General features: G+C 38.1%; 1 protein-coding gene across 8 annotated transcripts in view; it reads left to right on the top strand.

The window, feature by feature from the left end:
- FBXL17 (F-box and leucine rich repeat protein 17) overlaps positions 1-22,859 on the top strand; it is a 485,194-nt gene that overhangs the window by 241,695 nt on the left and 220,640 nt on the right. For 2 of the 8 annotated variants that reach the window (XR_012158992.1, XR_012158993.1), the window contains exon 7: positions 8,318-8,369. The exons of the other annotated variants lie outside the window; for them this stretch is intronic. The gene's annotated coding sequence lies outside the window, so the exon portion shown is untranslated. The remainder of the gene's footprint in view (positions 1-8,317; positions 8,370-22,859) is intronic. 8 annotated transcript variants of the gene reach the window in all.

Here is a 22,859-nt window from a genome sequence, read left to right as displayed (position 1 = left end):
AATTATATTTGGTGGATTGTTCAGTACAAATTGTAATGATGACTATTTATTATATGCATTTCCAGTGTTCTCATGGAACCCGAACGCATTGGGGTGTTCACCATTTGGTGTTCAAATTTATGTACTTGAATGTGGGACACCATGTCCATGACAGTCTCACTGCATATTCTGTATGATATTCCCGCTACTACTAATGCAATCCTCTAGGTAATAGTGCAGGCTTTGCATCATTCTCAGCACAGTGTTCACAGTTTTGTGACCTACAGTTGATTTTTCTACTCACATCAACTTCTGTTTATTACAAAGCTGTCATTTTCCTCATGAGTTGGAGGTACAATATGTATGTAGCTAATTTCTTTGCTAATTTCTTGCTCCTTGTTTTTACTATAAAGGGGATCATCTGGCTTTATAGCACAAATACTATATATAAAATAATATGTATAAGCAGTAAAATACATGCACAGCATGAAAAGGGGTATTTTAAAAAACAAAATTGTGACAGAAGTTAATAGGGGATAGAATGGACTGAGGGGATTTAGGACCACAATATTAAAAGTGTATCCAAGTGAAACCCCTGAGACACAAGCACAAACTGAGATTTGCATGCATTTTTACTTGATCACTTCTTAAAATTTGTCCCATGCTGACTTGAGAGGGAAAGATGTAATGGAAAAGACAGTGTGATACAAATGAGGAATGGACATGCTAAAAAACATAAGAAACCATGTTATACAAAGCCACAGAGTTAAATTTTATGGATGTAGAAGGAAAAATAAGTAAAGAAATAAAGTTAGCACCATGTAACAGTTAGCTCTGGACCACCAGCTAGTGGTCTGTGGCTCATCAGTTGTCCATAATCAAAATTTGGGATTGTCTTCTTTGAATGTTCCCCCATAGGCATGTAGCACAGTACCTTGACCTTGAGATTACTATAGCTTTAAGTGAGTTCCAAGATTCATCTCTATTTGTTTTTCAATTTGAATCATGACAATACACAATATATCATTTAAGGAGTAAGATGGAACAAAAGGAAAGTAAATAGAGCTAATGTAAATAGATTAGACAGTTATAGGGCAGAATGATACAACATTAAGTGGTGAATTTGGATATTATGATACAATTAAGGTTTTATATATAGAATGTTCAGATATAAAACAATATAATGGACTAATCGGCAGCTCTTGGGTATCAATGGCAGCTGCAGCTCTGTATTTAGGTGGATGGTAGAGAAAAACATTTTAAACATTCGATCAACAGAAGCTGCTTTAACACTTTTCTTGTAGATGGAGGTGGTCCCAGTTTGCTTTCCAGCACTGAAATCTCAATGTTGTTCTTATTAATATTGAAATATAAATGTCACCAGGAATGTTTAGTTCTCTTCCAACTTTGTGCTATTATTTAACTTGGTGAAGATGGGTATAGATTTTAAGTTTACATTGTAACAGATGGCTGTTGCTAGTTGTCTAGCACACAGTGGATGCATGGTTCTTTCATGGTGCTACTGAGAAACTACAAAAAGGAAATCAGTTTAGAATAACTGGACTCTTAAGTCTGAATACTAAAATATACTTGCCATTTACATGTTTCAGTTACTTAGTAGAAAGTAGCAGGAATAACTGTATACAAAATTTTAAGTTTAGAATATGTTTATTTCCTACAATGAATCTATTAAGAAGAAAAATGGGTTGTATAACCCAAATGTGTAAACAACCACGATTATCTTGTCCTGCTTCTGTGGATTCTCTGTCTGAAATTCAATCTGGAAGAGATTGAATGTTGAACATTGATTTATAAATTGAAACCCATCACAACACAATGGTAAATAATTTCATCCGTAATTACTGAGCTAAATTATAGCTTTGAGAGCCAGTGTAACACTGAAGAAATGGGGAGGGAGAAGAGAGCATGTGAGCAATAGGAATGGTATGCTATAGCTGTATAAGGCATAAGGTAACCAGGATCCCAGAAGGCAATTTGATCCACAGCAGCATTTACTGTACCTGCACAAAAGATGTAAAAGACCTATAAAAAGACTCCCCACTGCTGTTCTCCTCACACTTGACGGTAGGTATGGGGTGGAGGCTAGGGCCTGTACATAGGTAGAAGCAGCTCCCTGCGCCCTCTCTGCTACCTACCACATGTGTAATCTGTTTAACTGTGAATAGCTCCGTCCATAGGATTATCAATCAGTGGTCTTTCAGTAGTCCATATTTCTTCTTCTTCTTCAACGCTTAGCCAGACACTTGGCCATAGCGATCGTTCACCATTTGGTCCATTCCTGCACAGCCGCAAAGACTTGACGGCCTGGGAGTCCAACATCGGAACAGACTTGATGAACCCATGTAATAAGGGGTCTGCCTTTGGGCCACCTCCTCCCCTCGGTTGGTGGAATTTTATCCCAGATGTTACAAGCCACCCGGAGAACGGAGTTTGCTGGAACGTCTTGTGGCATCCCTGCAACATGTCCAAAAAGCATAAGGCCCCTCCTGCGGACAATGGCCCCAGTAGTCTGTAGACCCAAACGACCATAAACATCTGCATTACAGATGAAGTCATTCCACTTTATGCCCAGTATATGACATTGACATTTTGTGTGTAACGCCTCCAGCTTTATCTAGTCTGTGCAGCGTAGTGTCCATGTTTCGCAGCCGTACAACAGTATGGGAAGGATACAGCTCGAATAAATCCTGAACTTGGTTGTCATACTAAGATGATGTTGATTCCATATCTGTTATAAATGGCCCATGGCAGATGCTGCGATGCCAATCTAATGGGAAACCTCTGTGTGAGAATTGAAGGAGATGGTAAGTATAGAACCCAGATAGTAAAAGCTGGAAACTGACTTAATGGTTTCATTGCTCAAAGAGGCTGGAGTCACAAGTGGACCTGGTTCAAATTTTGCAGTTTTGTCTTTGACCATGAAACATGGAGACCAATTTTAACTGACTCCTCCTCCATCTGCTGGAGTGCCTCACGAAACCTGTTGGGGCTCTGTACTAAAAGAACAATGTCGTCAGCGTGGTCAAGGTCTGTGAGTAAGAGATCACTGATCTCAATTCCTATGGACCTGATGGAATGCTGCAGTATGAAATCCATTTCCCGACGAAAGAGTGCAGGGCCAGAATGCAACCCTAACACCAGATACTGATTTAAAAGGCTCTGACATCCGGTTCCTTAGACGGACACAGACAGTGGTTCCATTATGCAGCTCTCTAATCAAGTCCAGCAGAGTGGTAGGACACCTTCATCCATTAAGGCCTTCCATAATGCGACACGGTCTCCTTAATCAAATGCAGCCTTAAGATCAACATACACTACGTGCAGGGGCTTCCTGAACTCACGATGTATCTCTGACAACAAGAGAAGGGCCAAAATGGCATCTAATGTGGACCTGTTCCTCGTAAAGCCTGACTGTTGAGGACGACACTTGCGATATAGCAAAGGCTCTAGGCGTGCCAGCAAAACATGCACAAACACCTTCCCTGGAACGGAGAGCAAGGTGATCGGCCTGTAGCTCTTACATTCGCTGCACAGTCCCTTGCCCTTATTGAGTGAGATCACAATACCGTCCTTCCAGGCAATTGGCAGGGTTCCAGTTCTCCACAAGCGAAAGGATGGCCAGAAGTGATTCTGCTACAGAATCAATAGCACATTTTAGCAGCTCTGAGGGGATGCCATCAGCACCGGCTGCACATCCATTTTTTAGTTTAGAGATGGCACACTTCACTTCATCCAATGTTGGTACATCAGTCCATATTTGGGCTCAAAAAATCTAGATAAATTTACAACAGATATAAGGTTGTGTTTGTGCATGTATACAGTGTTTGGTATCAGTATACATTATTGCATACAAGATGCCTTTCTAAATTTGTATACTCCAAGGAACAAAATCTACATGTGACGATAACATAAAGGTCATAAGAAAAGGAGTACTTGTGGCACCTTAGAGACTAACCAATTTATTTGAGCATGAGCTTTCGTGAGCTACAGCTCACTTCATCAGATGCATTGGTTAGTCTCTAAGGTGCCACAAGTACTCCTTTTCTTTTTGCAAATACAGACTAACACGGCTGTTACTCTGAAACCTGTCATAAAGGTCATACTATCATACTTCAGCATGTACTAAAATTGCTAGGTTTTTGAATATACAACACCTTTTTTCCTGTATACAATTATTTTCTTGCCTGATTTGCTTCAATCAGCCATTTAGTGATATATGTATAATTGTGCGTCCATAACAGTAAATCTCAATTAAAATATATGATGTTATGAAAAATTTATAATAATTTTAAAACCAAAGATTCTTACTTATTGGGAACATAATGAGTGGGATTGACTAATCAGTGACAAATCAAAAGTAGTTTTAAGCGTAAGCAAATTGTAAAGGTTACTGTGCACAATAAATCAATAGGCAATTGTGCAGTTCCTTAGAGTTGATATAGGCAAAAAATCATGAATTTGTAACCACATCATGAAGTGCCAACTCTTCTGTTACATTTATCCTTGAGTATTTATTACAGTACAAACAATCAGAAAGTCAGTATAGTGGCCTTCACATTTGGCATTACTTTGTGCAGAAGGTTGCTTTTCGTACTCAATACAAATTCTGCAGAAAAAGAGTCGTGTATAGCTAAGGGGAAGAACTTGTTTTGTAATTACATTAACTGGTAATCATAGCTGATGAAAGCAGCATATCCTCTTATCATATATTGTTGAAATGAGGAGGAAACAAAAATGCATTTCTTGATAATTCATTTTTAGCAGTTCTGCATTTTTCCATTTGAAATCTTAATCTAAGAGATTTAATTACATAATTAGGAACCCAAAGTTTTTGCTCACTAAATATATTTTAATTATAGAGTTCAAAAATATTGTATGCCTTTGTTTTACATGAATTGTGTCCATAGAAGGTTGCCCTAAATCATTCTACTATGTAGTAGACAGTGGCATATGCTAACTATCCAACCCAGAATTTATCCAAATTTGGGCTAATTATACACAAGCCAAAATGATCTTTTTGGCTGCTCACCCTTAGCAATGCTTTGAGTTTTCTAGGCCAGAGGTTTTCAAACCTTGGGTCATGACCCAGGCACTGGGTTGCCTTGCTCAGCACCCAGGGACCCTAGCAGCCGGCCAGTAAAAACTAGTAGTCCCTACCTGTTCTGACACCACGCTGCGCACTGGAAGCGGCAAGCAGCAGATCCAGCTCCTAGGCAGGGGGGCCATGGGGCTCTGAGCACCAGCTCCGCACTCCCAGCCAATGGGAGCTGGGGGGGCAGTGCCTGTGGGCGAGAGCCACATGGAGCTGCTTGCGTGCCTCCACCTAGGAGCTGGACTTGCTGCTGGCTGCTTCTGGGGCACAGCAAGGTCCGCAGTGCCAGGACAAGTGGGAAGCCTGCCTCTGCACCCCGGCTGTGCTGCTGACCAGGAGCCGCCGGAGATAAACCCGTGCCCCAACTGCTCACCCCAATCCCCTGTCCAGCCCTGATCCCCCCCAAACCCAGATCCCGCTCCTACACCCCAAATTCCTCATCCCTGGCCCCACCCCAGAGCCCTGACCCCCCTCCAGCGCTCCAACACCCTGCCCCAGCCCAGAGCCCCACCCCACAGCCTGCACCCCCACACCCCAACCCTCTGCCCCAACCCTGAGCCCCCTTCCACACCGCAAACCCCTCATCCCCAGCTCCGTTGGGTGATGGGCATCAACAATTTTCTTCAACTGGGTCACCAGAAAAAACGTTTGAAAATCACTGTCCTAGGCTGTTCAGCCTCCAAAGTTCCATGCAGTGCTGATTTCATCTTCATACAGTACTGCTTCTTTTCTTTCCCTGGAGAACTGTGTAACTCAGTGGCACATACATAGATTTGTTGTTTGCAGCAAGTCATCTGTTCTGGTTAGTTTGACCTTCAGCATGGCTAGAATGCATAGCTTTCCAAGTTATGCTGAATTTCTGCTAGTTAGGCCTGTTAGGTTGTTGCGGGGAGATCGGGAGGACAATTAAAAGAAAAGTGCAGGGAGGCTGAGTTCTTTACCATTGAAATATAGTAGACTTATTTTTCACCTTTTTACCAGGTGAGCTTGAACTCTGGAGACATTTCTGATTGTGCAGTAGATATGAAAGAAATTATTCTAATCTCTTGCCTAAATTGGGTATAAAAGATTTTTTGGAATGTTCAGTGTGCAGCTAGATGATTTCACCATGCCAGTATTGTGTTCTGAGTGTAGCAGCACCCAACCAGCAAAATTAATAGGTGCAAAGTTCATAGGCTATAGATTTTTTGCCAAAGTAAAATTCAGATCCACAAAGTTGGGGTGGGTATAAAGGATTTATAAAAGGACCTAGGCACCTAATGGCCAGAATCAGGCCTTGCTCTGCTGCCCACAAACCCTGTTGGCACCTAAACTTGCTCAGGGCCTAAATTTTTCAGTAAAAGCTCCCTAGGCAGCTATTTTTGTGCCTCTCACAAGCACATTGCAGCCCCGTATCAGGTGTCCAGATGTCTAAGCTCCAGACTGAGGCATGGACCCTGGGAAAATAGGTGTTCCTCCTAACTCACCTGTGAGGCCCAATCCAGTAAGCATGCTCAGATCTCACCTACCGGATTGCGCCCATGTAGACAAGCTTACACAAAATGGGGGGAAGGGAGTGAAAGGCTGCTTTAAGATAGTGGTTAGATAGGGTACTCACCCAGTTTTGAAGCCATTGCACTGTGGATAAATAATGAAAGAATCACTGGGAGAGAGAGTGAGTGTGAGCAAGCAAGCAATCAAGCATGCATGAGAATGATTCTGCAGTGTGGTAGGGAACTCACCTAAGAAATGGGAGATTCAGGGTCCAGGGCCCTGTCTCCAATGAATTTTTATTTATTTATCCACAGTGCAACAGCTTCAACAAGAGAGACTGAGGGAACCCCTCATAACAATATCCTATATCCCAGTGGCTACATCCGTCCCCTGAGAGGTAGCAGATCCCAGTTCAAATCTCTTCTCTCCCTCAGGTGGAGGGGGGAGTTGAACTGGTGGTCTCCAATGTGCCAGGGGAATACCACTGGGTGAAAAGTTATAAGGGAACGCCTTCTCCTCCTAAATTTCTTTGTGAATCTAACCCTAAATGTATTCAGGTGAGGTTTTTTTTTCATATATAGAGAAGGTTTGCTATAAGAGTTTCCAGATTTACTTTAACAATTTTTTGGTTGTAAATAATCTACCACGTTAATATTTGTCATATAAAATATATTTTTGAAATAAATTAAATCAGTAAGAAACAATCTACTCTGAAGTGGTTTTATAGCTGAAAAACCAGGCATTGCTTAGCACCGCTATTTACAAATACTTCTAATTTATTTAATATAAAATATTAATATTTTAGTTTAAATGAGTACTGTAGCTTATAGTGGAGATTAAGGTCATACAGTTGTATAAAAATTAAGTGAATTTTGGTTTTGTACTTTCATCAGTGTTATATTAATTGCTTAAGACAGTGATAGGCCCCTTTGAAGCTATTCTAAAAATACTTTTACTAGATCCTTTTAAATAGAATCAATAAACAAGGGTGTCAAAGCTTTATCGTGTTTTTTAATTTTCACTTCAAACAGTTTTCAGCTAAGGTGTTCTTCAATTAAGTGTTGAGTTTTTAACCCCCTTTTACTTGTTTTTTCCTGTTTTGAAAAGTAGTATCTGCAGCTAGTTGTTAATATGTATAAATTCACTGGTTCACTCTAGTGCAAAAAAGGGTCATTCTGGAACAGAAAGCAAAGTGATTGCAGAATTTCAAGCAGTTTTTGCTGCTCAGCAGGGTCTGTTAAAAAAGGGTCAGGCTAGCACCTGTTGCAAAGATGTTCTGACCTTGTCACAGTTAGAAGAGACCTGATGCTAGAATGAATGGTCTCTTCATGCATTTGTAGTAATAACACTATAGCTACCATGAGAAAATAGGCCACTGTAGCCCAAAATGGTTAAGATCACTTTTTAGAAGATCTACTAAAATGTCATCCACATTAGAACTGCATTTTTTAATTCTGCTTGCCAAATATTTGAGACCAATATATATGTAACCAGGATTTTCACCCTTCCTGTTTATTAGTTCTCTCCCACTGCCACAGTGATTATAGCCAGCTTCCTTGCAGCATCTTTTGTAGGTATCACAGTCCATTTTAAGTTGAGTCTTCAAGCCCATTCCCTCATTTCTGCTTCTGCCTCCCTTAGAGTCAGAGGACAGTGTGCATCTTTCTGAAGTGCCTGACAGAGGACTTGTCTACACAGCCACTGGAAGTGAAATAACTAACTCTCTGGTTTTAAATCATTTTGTTGTTTCAGAGCAAATCTGGATGATTTCCTCTTATTTTGCATTAAGATGATCCATACTCAGGTTTGTACCAAAATAGCAAAGGGTGTGAATGAAGACCCAAGTTAAGTAATTTCACTTCCCATTAGTATGTAGATAAATCCAAAGATTATACCCGCTAGATTTCGACACAACCATTCCATGTGTTTGGGGTGGGAGTAGTTACTTGTCATTGGATGGAAAATCAAAGAGAAAATGGTAAACAGTTACGATGTAAACAGAATGATGTAAACATAGGCAAATGCAATACGAAAAGCATAGCTATGCATGATCTAAACTTAGGTACACAGCATGTTGGTTAAGAAAAATTAAACTATGTATCTTAGAAAATTCTTTCTCAGACACATTCAGCCGGCTTCTCTCACGTTTCCCCAGGCAGGAGTATGACAATGAAGTTTCTGTTTGCCAGGGAGGATCTTAGTCCTTTATAGGAAAACATCTTTTCTTTGATTTCCCAAAAGCATCTTCCCTTTCTTGTGCTGAAGGAGATCAGTTATCCATTGTCTCATGGTCCCAGACCAGTTTGAAGCCGCTGCATCCTTCTCCCCAGCCTCCAAGTGCTGTGAGCAATAAACCATATATTCTTTGATTAGCTGCTTGTAGTCCTGCATTTGTAGCAATTTGTCATAATGACCCTCCACATTTTAGCTAAACCTATGTTTTCCCGAACAGTTTTGTTCAAGAATAATGTAATTTGATCATCTGTATTAGAGATTAGTTTAATACAAATGTCAGAGGGTTTGCCGTGTTAGTCAGTATCCACAAAAACAACGAGGAGTCTGGTGGCACCTTAAAGACTAACAGATATATTTGGGCATAAGCTTTCGTGGGTTAAAAAACCCACTTTTTCAGATGCATGGAAGAAGTGGAGTTTTAACCCACAAAAGCTTATGCCCAAATAAATCTGTTAGTCTTTAAGATCCCACTGGACTTGTTGTTGTTTTAATATAAATGGATTGTTCTCCTTTAGTAAATGATTTCATATTTCCTAAATGAAGATTTCTCACCCATTTCAAATAGAAGATCCTGTGTTTCTTGGAATGCTTTATGGTTGGCCAGTCTTGTGGCCTATAAACTGTTATGTGCAGGAGATGCAAGTCTCTCACTCGCTAAACCAGCAAGACAAAAGCAGATTGTGGACTGTGATGGGAGGAGAGTCTGAGAGTTTAATTTAAAAGATTTGATCTCCAGATTCTGATTGGGATGCTTGTTTCAGGAGACACATTGGCCTGCAAACATGCTATAAAACAGGTGACAGGGCAAAAGCCATATCATTATAATAAAATCTTATTTTGTCAGCATATTAATTAAACCACACAATAAGCATTACAAGACATCTAAATGAATCCGGAATACACATTATTAGCCACATTTTTATTTCAAGATGTACAAAGAAAATGATTGACCTATTTTTCTTCCTATTTTCATTAAGCATATAAAATAGACTCAGTTCTATCAATTTTGATTACTTATTTGGGCTACTGAAATTGACTGTGAAATTCTATGTAATGGAAGAATATAATTCCCTTGTCAAATATATTGATCACTTGTAAAGAATTAACTTTGCTGTTTGTTTAAAAGCTCATATATGATAGTGAGTAGTGATGTGGCTGCCTCCCCCAGAAAACAATCATTTGATAGCCAAATGATACTAAAAATTAAAAAAAAAAATCCATAGTAATAGAGAATTACACATTTGTATTTTGAATATATAATGCATATTTCTTTTTGAAATGGTGTCTCCTTACTGTAAGTGTAGCACCCAGAGTCTCCAGTCAGGATTGGCACCCTTTTGTACTTTCCTATTGACCCTACTCTTGTCTAGTGCTTTTATAAGTTGAAACTAGTGCACAGTTATTTTCCTTCAAATTAAAAAAGCAGATTGAGGTAATCATGTCAATCCCCAAAGAGTTTTGGATGTTTATAGTCTAGTTTGGATGAAATGGGTTGCTGACCTTTTTGTTAGTCCATCACTACTATTATATAAAATATATGTATTTAATAAGAAAGCAGCATTAATAGCATATTAAGGATTTAGAAATCAAATATTCAAAAGTCAGGAAATTCCAAAGGTTACAGTTGAAAACTCCTTATATCTGCTTGCTTGTGTTCATGCTTTAAAATATGGGCTTTATATCATTATTATTTATCAAATAATACAGTGTTGTCCAAATCCTGCTGTTCTTATATATGAATAGTCCCACTGAGTGGAATTACATGCGTGCATAATGCAAATAGGAGTTTACCTTATATAATATAACTAACATATAATGCATAATATAAAGACATAATATGAAAAAAAAGTATAAATTCATGCATCATACTCAGAGTTAAAGTCAAACTTTAATTTTGAAATTTCTTGTCTTCTAGACTTTGATCTTTCAATCTTAACATTGCATTTTTAAGTCTTAACGAGATCTACAGACAAGTCAACTTTGAACATTCTGGTTTCTACTGTTTTGAGCTAGCCAAGGGCAGAAATTCTGATTGGAACATATGGGGGAAATATTTTTCATAACTAGAAGACTCAAAAAATATTTTATTTTAAATCACTTTTCAGCTGTGGCTCAAAATAGAAAAACTTTTAGTTCAAAATAAATTTTTTTGAGTGAGGTCTGAGCATCTAAAAGGTAGGCTAGAGTGTAATCAGAACTAAACCTTAACTAAATGCAACCCATCCCTGTTGTATTAAAAACAGTGCCACTTTTAGCCCTAAGATATCTGCTTCTCTATAATAAACTTCATTTCAAGCCATAAAGGTTCATTCCAGGCTGCTATGTGGAATACAAAATAGGTTTGGGGAAAATTTCTTTAAATTAGTAGTATTCCAAGAATGGGCTCTGTGTAGTTCAGTATTTGGTATGACCTATGGGAAAAGGACAAAGAGGAGAGAACAAGATGGGAGGAGTGTATTTCCTTTGCAGATATTGTAGCTCTGTCAGTTTGGGGGAAGGAATTGGCGTAGTTAATTGTTTTCAGCACTTATATGTTAATAGTACTGATTAGATACTCTGGATTCTGAAGTTAATATTGGAGTTGTCTTGGCTGCTTACCTATATTTTTAGTATAAGTTCAAGCTGTTTTTATCTTGGTTGTCCCTTTGACAATGTAAAAATTGTCTAGGTGAGGGAAAAGCCAAAAATCCAAAAATAATAAGTATGAGTGTTACTTGCTGTGTACAGTCACTCTCTTTCTCCCCTACAGCTACTTCTCATTTATGTCTTTGCAGATTGTCTTTATAGATTGCAACCAGTGCTCAATTAATTATTTTTCTTAACATCAGAAAGCTAGATTGAAGTATGTTTCTTCAAACATTTGCACTGGAATACCACTTTCTTCCTGATTTTCTATTCTAGGCATTCCTCCATCTTTTCCTCCTCCACAAATTCTCCACTCAGGAGACACACTCACATTTTTAAGTTCCTCTGATAAAATGCCATTAATCTCAGTTCCTTTTGTCAGAGCATTGCTCAGGGCTCTGTCAAAAGAGGTATTTCACTTCATTTAACGCAGCTCCCTGATTGTTTATGTCATTTACAACACTAAGGACTCTGGTTCACCTAGTTTGTGTAAAATTTGACTGGAAGTATATTATTAACAGATATATCTCTATTAATAATCAAAAGTTTCCTTGAAGTACTTTTTTATGCCCTTGTAATGCTTACTTTGGGAAAGTTATACTATTAATACCTTATTGTCAGTAATCCAACACAAAGGCAAATTATCCTTAAAAATATCCACAACGCTACCTCATTATCCAGTTGCAAATCCCTTTTCAAAACTCTCCTTTGCTGTGATGCCTATGAAAAACCTGAAAATGATTAGGTTGTTGGTGTGCTGAGACCATTGCCTGTTGTGCTGACAGACATTGTCTCATTGTTTCCTTGGCTTTCCCTGGCTCTATCCATCTTTTGTCTCTTGTATTATACTTAATTTATTATGTATTTGTCATACTGTAGCCCCTATGGGCCATAGTCATAGACCAGGACCCTATTGTGCTAGGAGCTGTGTTATGCTATACAAAGCACACAAGATCTTTTATAGGGGAGAAGGCAAAACGCCAAATTTATTGAGAATAGAGCACTTAGCATATGCTTTTCAGTCGCGCACACACACACACACACACACACACACACACACACACACACACACACACACACACACACACACACACACACACACACCATGCACACAGTCCCATCAGTCGATGTTTATAGTTACCAGTCCAGAGTCTGAATCAATCTAGTGGCCAGCCAGATTGGTCACAGAGGGGAGCTGGGCTCTGTCAGTCGCGAGCCAATGCTCCTGGAGTGTGGCAAGACGAACCCAAAGTCCCATGGCAAAGCACCCTGTTCTTACAGTCTTTTTTTCTCCGTTGAAGTCTATGGATTTTGCTGTGTCAGTCTGTGACTGGTTACTCCTTAATCGATGTTATCTTCTGGTGTTAACATTCCAAAACACCTCCGAGAGGATCATCCTGTCCTGGATTTGATTTAATCAATTGTCTTTAGGGGTGCCAGCCCTCACCTCAGAGTCGTCAATCTGCCCTTCCTCAATCATAGATGCATGTTGATGGTTCTCTGGTGTCAATAAGTCTTGATCAGTGTCTTCGTTCCTCCTTTCTTGACCATCTGGTTAACAATGGCCTTCACAACTTATCTTTTCCTGATGCATGCATTCCTCATTCACACAAACAGTCTTTTACAGAGACCTTTAAGAATGCAAACAGCGGCATTTTACATTGAGCAAAAAGACCTTGTAAATTAAACCTTGCTAAATTTTATAACCAAAACAATTCACATTGAGGCCCAGCCCTTCAACGTTCCTCTAATCTACTTAACATAGACACAATGCAAGATCCTGTCTCTTACTAACCAAACCTTAAAACAAAGAACTAAAAGGGCTCAATTTGTAATGAGTATGGGAAACAGAATCCCATGGTACCAGAGGGTCATTCCTTTCTGCTCTTCAAAAAGGGTGACTGGCAGGATGAAATCAAATCATACATTAATTCTCACAGTACAATTATAAAAATCCTTCTCCCACAGCTGTACAGTCAGGGACCATCTTTTTGTTATGTTTGTATAGCACCTAACACAACAGGGTCCTGATCCATAACTAAGGCTCCTAATACAAATAATAAACAATAATATATGAAATAAAAGTATGTTTATAAAACTAATGTATTAATTTTATTGCTAAATTAAAAACTACAATCAACTGGCATTCAGATTGTGTGCATATCAATTACTTAAAGGCAGGGGCAGTGGAACCGAGGGGCGGGGAGGCTTGTATCCTTGCAATGGAAATATTGTGGGTGGCTGATGTATGTTTCCACACACCCCAGTGTTGTCTGCCCCCATACTATCTCTTGGAGGTGAGAATGGGACCTGGCTATGTTTTTGCTCCCCCCATCCATGTACATGGGGAAGGAGTGGAGGTGAGAGTGGAGCCCAGAGGAGGGGCTAGAGTAGCCGCTGCACACGACATTGACCCAGCTGCCAGGGAGCAGTTAGGAAACACCCAGTGGAGACACCCGGCCCAAGTGAAGGGCAGGACTTGGAACACATGTGCCAGCTGGCATGGTAAGGTGAATGTGCGGGTTCATATCTTTTACTGAACCAGCATCCGCTGGTGAAAGAGACAAGATTTCAAGCCACATTGAGCTCTTCTTTAGGCACAAAAAGTGGTCTGACACCAAGAGCTAAATTTTATTAAGTATCCATTTTTGCTGAATTTTAACTCATAAATTAATTAATCTTTTACTTGAAAATTCTCAGAAATTTCATTCTGTACCCAAAGTGTCGAAGTGTTTTAGTTTTGGGAAGGATCCACTCTGTTCATCATACATAACAAGTGGTGGAATCTCTGTGTTTTAAGTATAAATCTCAACTCATCCTTTACTCCGGAAGCATGACTGGCACGTCTATAATACTACTACTACTAATTATTATTATTATTTATTGTTATTAATTGCAATTGCTAGTCTGTAGTTGCTACCTCTGACAGTTCCTCATTGTCATTCAGCAGCCTGTTACTTTCTTGGTGCATGTTACTGGACGTACATTATTGATGAATGATGGGTATTTTCACTACAGTTGACTCATGTTATATTTAATGCATTTTTTAAAATTGTTTTGTATTAGAGCAATGTTTTTGGATCCTTTGACTTACTCTATGCATAATTTAGTTTTAAATCCTCAAGATGATTTCTTGGGTTCTCTTATTTCCCTTTAAAAAAATAAAAGGGGCAGATGTTATCTTACTTTTCCTTGTCTGCATGCTATCCTGTGCAAGGAAAATGTTAAAGGGAAAGTTAATTTTAAAAAATAAAACTTTTTTTTTATTCAATAATTAAAAACTTTTCCCCCATTTATATTGGTTGATATTGAAATTCAAGAGAGAGGTAACTCAGTTTAGTTCAAAAGCCACTTTCTAAATGAGAGGAATTAACTGGGAACAGTACTACATTAACACACCCTGCCAACAGCTGAGCTCTGCATACAAAACACTTGTTCATGTTTTCCTGAACTCCTTTGATTGGACCTAACATTCAGCTTACACTGAATGAGCTCTGTCTGAACCTTGGCAGGAATTGGAGAATGTTGATGTGTGTTGTAATGAATAGTGGAACTTCGAAAGGCTTAAGTGTGCTGGCACAAGTACTGTCTCAGTATGATGAGCTAAACACAGGCATTGTTCAATGAGAAGCCTCTGTGTCTTTTTTGGAAATTAAATCTTGGCCAGTGAACATTAGATCTGAATTGAATTTCTTTGTCTTCTTACTGTGGTATTCCATTCATAATCAAACATTTCAAGCAAAGTTCTAAAGAGGTTCTTGAATGCCACCTCCTTCAAATATGTCCTGAAACAAGTGGTTGATGTAAGGATGACATAGTCCTCTCTCTCTTAATTGGTAACATTCCTTAATTTACATCAAAAACCTTAAGAACAAACTTCTTGCTCTAGTCATAGTTACAGCTGGAAAATAGCATAGAGATTTATGACTGTTGGGGACATGATTCTTCTGAACTCAATGGTAAAATGAAATTTACAATAGAATGTATAATGTATGGTACTTTTATATCTAGAATGCCTCCTGAATTTGCAGTTGCACTTCTATATTTGTCTCAAAATAAATCTAAAGTCAAAGAATCCATCTGTTTTCTAACAAATGCCTGCTGTTTGCATGCAGAAAAATATGAAAGTAAAATAATTATTTAAAGTATTAATTCAAACTCATTAAAATTAGGGCTGTCAAGTGATCAAAAATATTAATCGTGATTAATCGTGCAATAAAAAAATTAATTGTGATTAATTGCACTGTTAAACAATAATAGAATACCATTTATTTAAATATTTTGGATGTTTTCTACATTTTCAAATATATTGATTTCAATTATAACACAGAATACAAAGTGTACAATGCTCACTTTATATTTAATTTTGATTAAAAATATTTGCACTGTAAAAAACAAACGAAATAGGTTTTTTTCAGGTCACCTAATACGAGTACTATAGTGCAATCTCTTTATCATGAAAGTTGAACTTACAAATGTAGAATTATGTACAAAAAATAACTGCATTCAAAAGTAAAACAATATGAAACTTTAGAGCCTAGAAGTCCACTCAGTCCTATTTCTTGTTCAGCCAATCGCTCAGACAAACAAGTTTGTATACATTTGCAGGAGATAATGCTGCGCGTTTCTTGTGTACAATGTCACCTGAAAGTGAGAACGGGTGTTCACATGGCACTTTTGTATCTGGCGTAGCAAGATATTTAGATGCCAGATGCACTAAAGATTCATATGTCCCTTCATGCTTCAACCACCATTCCAGAGGACCTGCGTCCATGCTGTATATAAAAGTTTGTTACAAGGAGGAGGGAGAAAAAATGTTCTTCTTAACCTCTAAGAATAGGACAAAAAGCAATGGGCTTAAATTGCAGTAAGGGAGATTTAGGTCGGACATTAGAAAAAACTTTCTGACTGTCAGGGTGGTTAAGCGCTGGAATAAATTGTCTATGGAGGTTGTGAAATCTCCATCATTGGAGATTTTTGAGAGCAGGTTAGACAAACACCTGTCAGAAATGGTCTAGATAATACTTAGTCCTGCCATGAGTGCAGGGGCCTGGACTAGATGACCTCTTGAAGTCCCTTCTAGTCCTATGATTCTGTGATGACGGGTTCTGCTGGATAACAATCCAAAGCAGTGCGGATTGATGCATGTTCATTTTCATCATCTGAGTCAGATGTCACCAGCAGAAGGTTGATTTTGCGGGGGGGGGGGTGGTTCGGGTTCTGTAGTTTCCGCATCAGAGTGTTTTTCTTTTAAAACTTTTGAAAGCACCTCCACACCTCTCAGATTTTGGAAAGCACTTCAGATTCTTAAATCTTGGATCGAGTGCTGTAGCTATCTTTAGAAATCTCACATTGGTACCTTCTTTGCGTTTTGTCAGATCTGCAGTGAAAGTGTTCTTAAAATGAACAGCATGTACTGAGTCATCATCCAAGACTACTCTAACATGAAATATATGGCAGAATGCGGGTAAAACAGAGCAGGAGACATACAATTTTCCCCCAAGGAGTTCAGTCACAAATGTAATTAACACATTTTTTTAATGAGCACCATCAGCATGGAAGCATGTCCTCTGGAATGGTGGCTGAAGCATGAAGGGGCATATGAATGTTTAGCATATCTGGCACATAAATTCCTTGAAATGCCGGCCACAAAAGTCCCATGCGAATGCCTATTCTCACTTTCTGGTGACATTGTAAATAAGAAGTGGGCAGCATTATTTTCTGTAAATGTAAACAAACTTGTTTGTTTTAGCAATTGGCTGAACGAGAAGTAGGACTCAGTGGACTTGTAGACCCTGAAGTTTTGCATTGATTTATTTTTGAGTGCAGTTATGTAACAAAAAAAATCTACATTTATAAGTTGCCCTTTCGCAACAGAGATTGCACTACAGTACTTGTTTGAGGGGAATTGAAAAATACTGTTTCTTTTTATCATTTTTATCATGTTATCATTTTTACAGTGCAAATATTTGTAATAAAAATAATATAAAGTGAGCAGCATACACTTTGAATTCTGTGTGGTAATTTAAATCAATATATTTGAAAATTGTAGTAAAACATCCAAAAATATTTAATAAATTTAAATTTGTATTCTATGGTTTAACAGTGCGACTAAAACTGCGATTAATCACGATTAATTTTTTTGAGTTAATCACGTGAGTTAACTGCGATTAATCGTCAACCCTAATTAAAATTGATCAGACTACTAACTTTTTTAAAACTTCACTTTCTACTCCATTTCCTCCCCAATTCAAAAATCTATCACAATGGGAATTACTGAGGGAGCCAGGCAGGCGGGTGTTGAGGAATAGGAATTTGTACAGCAGTGCTTCATTTGTGTTATGAGCCTTGTGTATTCCATGATTCTGCAGTCACGTGATTTGCTGTGGAATCCATCCCTCCCTGAATTGTGCTCTAAAAGATATATTCATGCATCTAGTCATTCCACCAAGAACCCTCTGTAGAGGTCACTGTCCCACATGGTTCCGCTTCTCAAATGCACAGTAGGGTGACCAGCCATGTCCATATGTCCCTCATCTCAGAGAACCTGCAGATGGTATTTTTTGGATCTGGGGAAGCAGGAGAAGGATTGGCAGGTGGGGTGTGACCCTGTTGGAGCCAAGCATCATTCTTGAACCAGAACAAGTTCTGAGTAAAATATAATACAGCCCCAGACTGTATTATCTTTCTATGCCACTCTACCTACTCACCCATTCTCTATGATGAGAAATTGCAATAAGGGGGTTCCTTCATCCATGTGGATCTGGTAGATATGTGATTTTTGTGCTCAGGCCTTGCTGCCTGTTCCATGGGGGAGCAAACCTTAACTCCCAAATGAAATCAACAGGGAAAAGTTCAATGCAGTTTTTTAGTACAGTAGAAGACACACACACACAATTTTGTGCCTGTGTTAATCTGGTCTTCCAAATGACCTCACAGAATACACTGCTCTATTTGGTACTGGTGATGCTATGTGTTTGTCTTCAGGACATTCTGTTCCCTACTGAGGCATTAAGGCATGGCATTAAGGCCCAGTGTTTCCAGGATGCACTGATTCAAATACAGTTAGGCAGTGTCATTAAAGTACAAACATGGTTGATCCCTGGTTGTGTTGTAAACACAATTCAACCATATTTCTTACATCGGATGAGAATATCACAGACTTGTTATAAAAACAAGTTTGTATTGGTAGTGTAGACAGGGACTTAATTTGGGAGGAGAACAAGGGACTGGATTCTTCAAGTTTCAAACTCACCCTAACCTTCCTGGTCCTACAGGGCCAAAGTACTACAGAGAAAGCGGGTGGCTCATGTTGCTCTTGAACAACCTCTTCTGGCTGACACTTGGAGTGATATTGATGGACTCTGGAGGGATGTTTGGTATGACATGATATTTTATAGGATGATGGGGTTATTGAAGAAAATAAAGAGGGCAAATTAAGGGTTAAAGTCACCCAAATGGCTGCAGAAGATCAATGCAAACAGTGTATCGGACATCTTGATTTGATGTCAGTGTGCTTATGAGGACAAGGAGATCTTTTTCTATATGTTTTGATCCTTACAATGATAAGAAATATAAGCCATTATGTCTAGCTTTCAAAGCCAGTGAGAAGCTTAGTAAGAGCACTGGAAGTCTGTTTATTTCCTTCTTTGCAAGGGGAGTTTCAACAGTACCCTCCTGGGCATGATGTAAATAAATAAATACAGTCTCAACTAATAGTTTAGAAATATTGTCGTATTCCAAAAAGAAAATACTTATCCCATCATGGGACAATGATGACTCAGGTTTGCCGACTGCATTAGCTCCCTAATGGCAAGATTTATGCCTGATATGTACTGCTCAGCATTCCTAGATAGAAACTGTTGATAATACAAAACCCTTTTAAAAGTAGTTCATGAATTGCTATTTTTTCTCATACTCTTTCAAAATATTTACCAGGTTTGTATGTAAAGGGCATAAACAATCAAACATACATAATTAATTTTGCATTTTAAAAACATAGAGATACCTTTGTAACTTGTTTGTGTAGAAGAGTGTTTTACCTGTGGTTTATCCCAGTTTCTTGATTAACTCATGAGTCTCATGGTACTTAATTTGGATGGAGTAATGACTGAAGGAAAGCATGTCTGATTGTTGTTGCTTAGTTTCACCGGTTGTGCTGTGTGCATGTATTATAGTGGTGTAAGGCAGCTTTATTTTTGACATATCCAGGACTTGATGGTAACACGGATAGTACAATACCTTAAATTCCTTACAAGACTACAATTTGTTTTTTTATTATACTTACTTGTCCAGGTGAAATGTTTATGTTGTTTGTTTATGTTGATTTTAACAGATATGTATTGACTTGGTATTTACTCAGGGGGTAAACTCGGTGTTCAGCTACTGTTAATGACCTTCAGCTAACAGTTAAGCACTCATGGTACGAATTGAAATTCAAATACTGATTGTAACAAGGTCAGAGATTTGCACTTCTATCACAAAGTTTCCTCATGATTCCTGTGTAGTTTTTAGTAAAGATTTACAGTGATCAGTGTTACTGAGTTCATTTAAAGACTTTTTCTATTATACCTCAAGTAATATTCAGTAACTTCAAAAATTGTATTTGCTTTTTCCATAACCTCTTGTATGGTATTGTTTGACTGTCATCGTTCTAAGATAAAATTTTATATTAAACCCCACAGAGTTTAAGATTTTAAATCTTATTCAACAATATGTACAGTTAGACAGATCCACCCTTCTTGGAAAACACTATTTGGGAATGTGTAAAAGGGTTCAATTACTGGCCAGAACATGAAGGGACTTGATGCAGATTCATGTTGTCGGACATGCATAAACGCAGGGTCTGGCTGGGAGCTGTGGGGTGCTACCTGGGTGGACAAGGCACGACAGATGTTGATGGGGGTGGTCAAATTCCTTGGGTTCATAAGATGCTCGGCAGTTTGGGTATCCTGGGGAACCAAAATTACTTGGAGTTTGGGGTTCCCCCATCAAGCTTTGGAGCTGATTTGTTTTGGCTGATATAAAAGGGGGGGCAGTAAGAGATGTCTGGGAACCCAACTGGGTTTTGGTGGGGAGGCAGCCAAGCTAATTGCTGGCACCTCCATGTGGTATTCTTACGTAATCCACTGAAATTCAAGTAAAGTAGTTTCTGCTGAGAATTTGAAGGGATCAGTTTGACAATATACATTGAAATTTCATAAATCGGAACAGCAAACAAGCTTTCAATATAAACCTTTCAGTAAATTCTTTAATCTGTCCTTTTAGAGAACATAATTTGGATAAGAACTGTCTGTACCTTCTGGTCTGTTAATTCTCCCTTTAAAAATTGTACATTCCCCAGTAACATAATCAAAAAGGGTCCAGTTACATATGCAGGGAAAAAGTAGTTAACGTATCCTAAAAAATATCCTTTGAAATTCAAAGGAGGCACAGATACACACAGTGAAAATCTTCATGTTTACATGAAAACAGGCTAGATATTTGAATCAGGGTTTAATGACTCGTATACTGTTATTGTCGAGGTCCTCTCTTGTTTGATAGAATATTTTGAAGTAAAAAGATAATGAATAAAATTAGGGCAGAATTTCTACCATAGCATTACAAATTAACTTTTCTCTCACCTTTCCTCTTTCTACACATGCAAAGGGCTATGGGCTGTGCTGCACTAGAAAATTAGATGAGCCCAGCTATCTCGCTGAGGGGTGTAAAAAGTCCACACCCGTGGAAGACCTAATTAATCTGACCTAACTCCCAACATAGACAGTGCTTCCATTGACCTAGCTACTGCCTCTCCGGAAGGTGGGTTACCTACAGAGATGGGGGAAGCTCTCCTGTCACTGTTGTAAGTGTCTTCATTGAAGTCCTACAGTAACACAGTTGCAGTGCTGCAACTGTGCTGCTGTAGTGTTTCTAGTATAGACATAGCCTTAGAGATTCATGTATGTAATTGAACCGAGAATTTAACCCATCATGTATTTACACTTTTTCCTTTTTTATGTGTACTCTACTGTGTGAGTCACTGGTTTATATCATAATCTAGTCAATAGTAAAAAAATAAAAAGTGACCTCACTGAGTTTCTAAATACACTGAAAATATTTAATATAAATAACAAATGAAACAATATAAACTTAACTAAAACTCATTCATTTGTATTGCTTCAGTTTAGTTGATAAATGTTAATATAGGTAATCTGATAAAAGTATTCACATAATATAAAATAGTATTATAAAATAAATGATAGTGCTAAGTAATGACATCTGGAGAAAACAACATCAGACATCATTTATATTGCTTTCCCATCTTGCTTTTCCCAAGATAAATGAGAACTTTTTAGTATCTATCTGCAATGCTAAAAAGTGATGTGACTAACTGAAATCAAAATCTATCTTCATAAGTAGTGAATAGTTTATCATATTATTAGATCTCTGTGTGAGGAACTGTAGAGAGATATGGTACATATAGACATATTACTAATTATTTTGCACTTGGTCTATTTCCTGTAGCACATCAGTACAGTCAAATGTTGGGAGATACTTTAATATGTATAGAAAGAAGAGTAGTATATACAGACTTTTAGGGACTGGTGGTAATACATTTCTACAAAAAATTATCAGGTAGGGATACTTATTGGACTGATTGAAACCATATGTAGATATATAATGTATGTAAGTATTTAATCTGATAGACAATGGTACAATGATTTTTAAGTATATAATTTGATTTCTGTGTTAAAAAATTTGCTTTGGCTCAGTGGATGAGATTTGCAAGCTTTCTCACACTTATTAATTATACTGGATTTTTAGTTTTAATTAGAGTAGCTCTTCTGGGACTGAACCTTTTTACCATTAGGCCATTTGAAACCTATGAGATAAAAAGGAAGAGTTCTTTCAGAATATTATTTACATGATTTTAATTAATGATTATAATCTCCATGGTCATTTTTGCAAAAGAGCATTTAATCCCTTAACCAGTTTTCATGATTTGCATTTTGCAAAAACACGTAAGCCCCATAGGCTTATTATCTCCAATTTTTTTCAAACCAAACTTCTTTTTAGAAAATTTTATTTTGTTCCTGCTCCAAGTCTCATTTCCTACCATAACACCTGTTTCTCATGCAGAGTGAACTGATAGGTAGAAAAGTAAAGTTTGCTTCCTTTTGCCAAGACAGAACATAGCCCTTGGCAAGGTTACCTTTGAAAACAGCTTTTCATGCAGAGACCGTATACAACAGTATTGCTGTTGCCAAGCTCCTCTGACTTTCGAAGGGTCGGAGCAATAGTGTATTCTTTCTCATTGCTGGCGGCACGTATATGTAGCATTTCTTTTGAGGAAAGGCACTCTAGTGTTCCAAACAGAAGCTAGAAGTTTAACCTTCTAGGAGGAAGGTCAATGTTAGTTTTATTGATAACACAGAAGGAAAGCAACTTTATA

The sequence above is a fragment of the Lepidochelys kempii genome, chromosome 5, assembly GCF_965140265.1.
Source record: "Lepidochelys kempii isolate rLepKem1 chromosome 5, rLepKem1.hap2, whole genome shotgun sequence".
Taxonomy (NCBI): Eukaryota; Metazoa; Chordata; order Testudines; family Cheloniidae; genus Lepidochelys; species Lepidochelys kempii.
The sequence above is the reverse complement of the archived record's forward strand: the minus strand, read 5'-3'. Positions and strand labels throughout refer to the sequence as shown.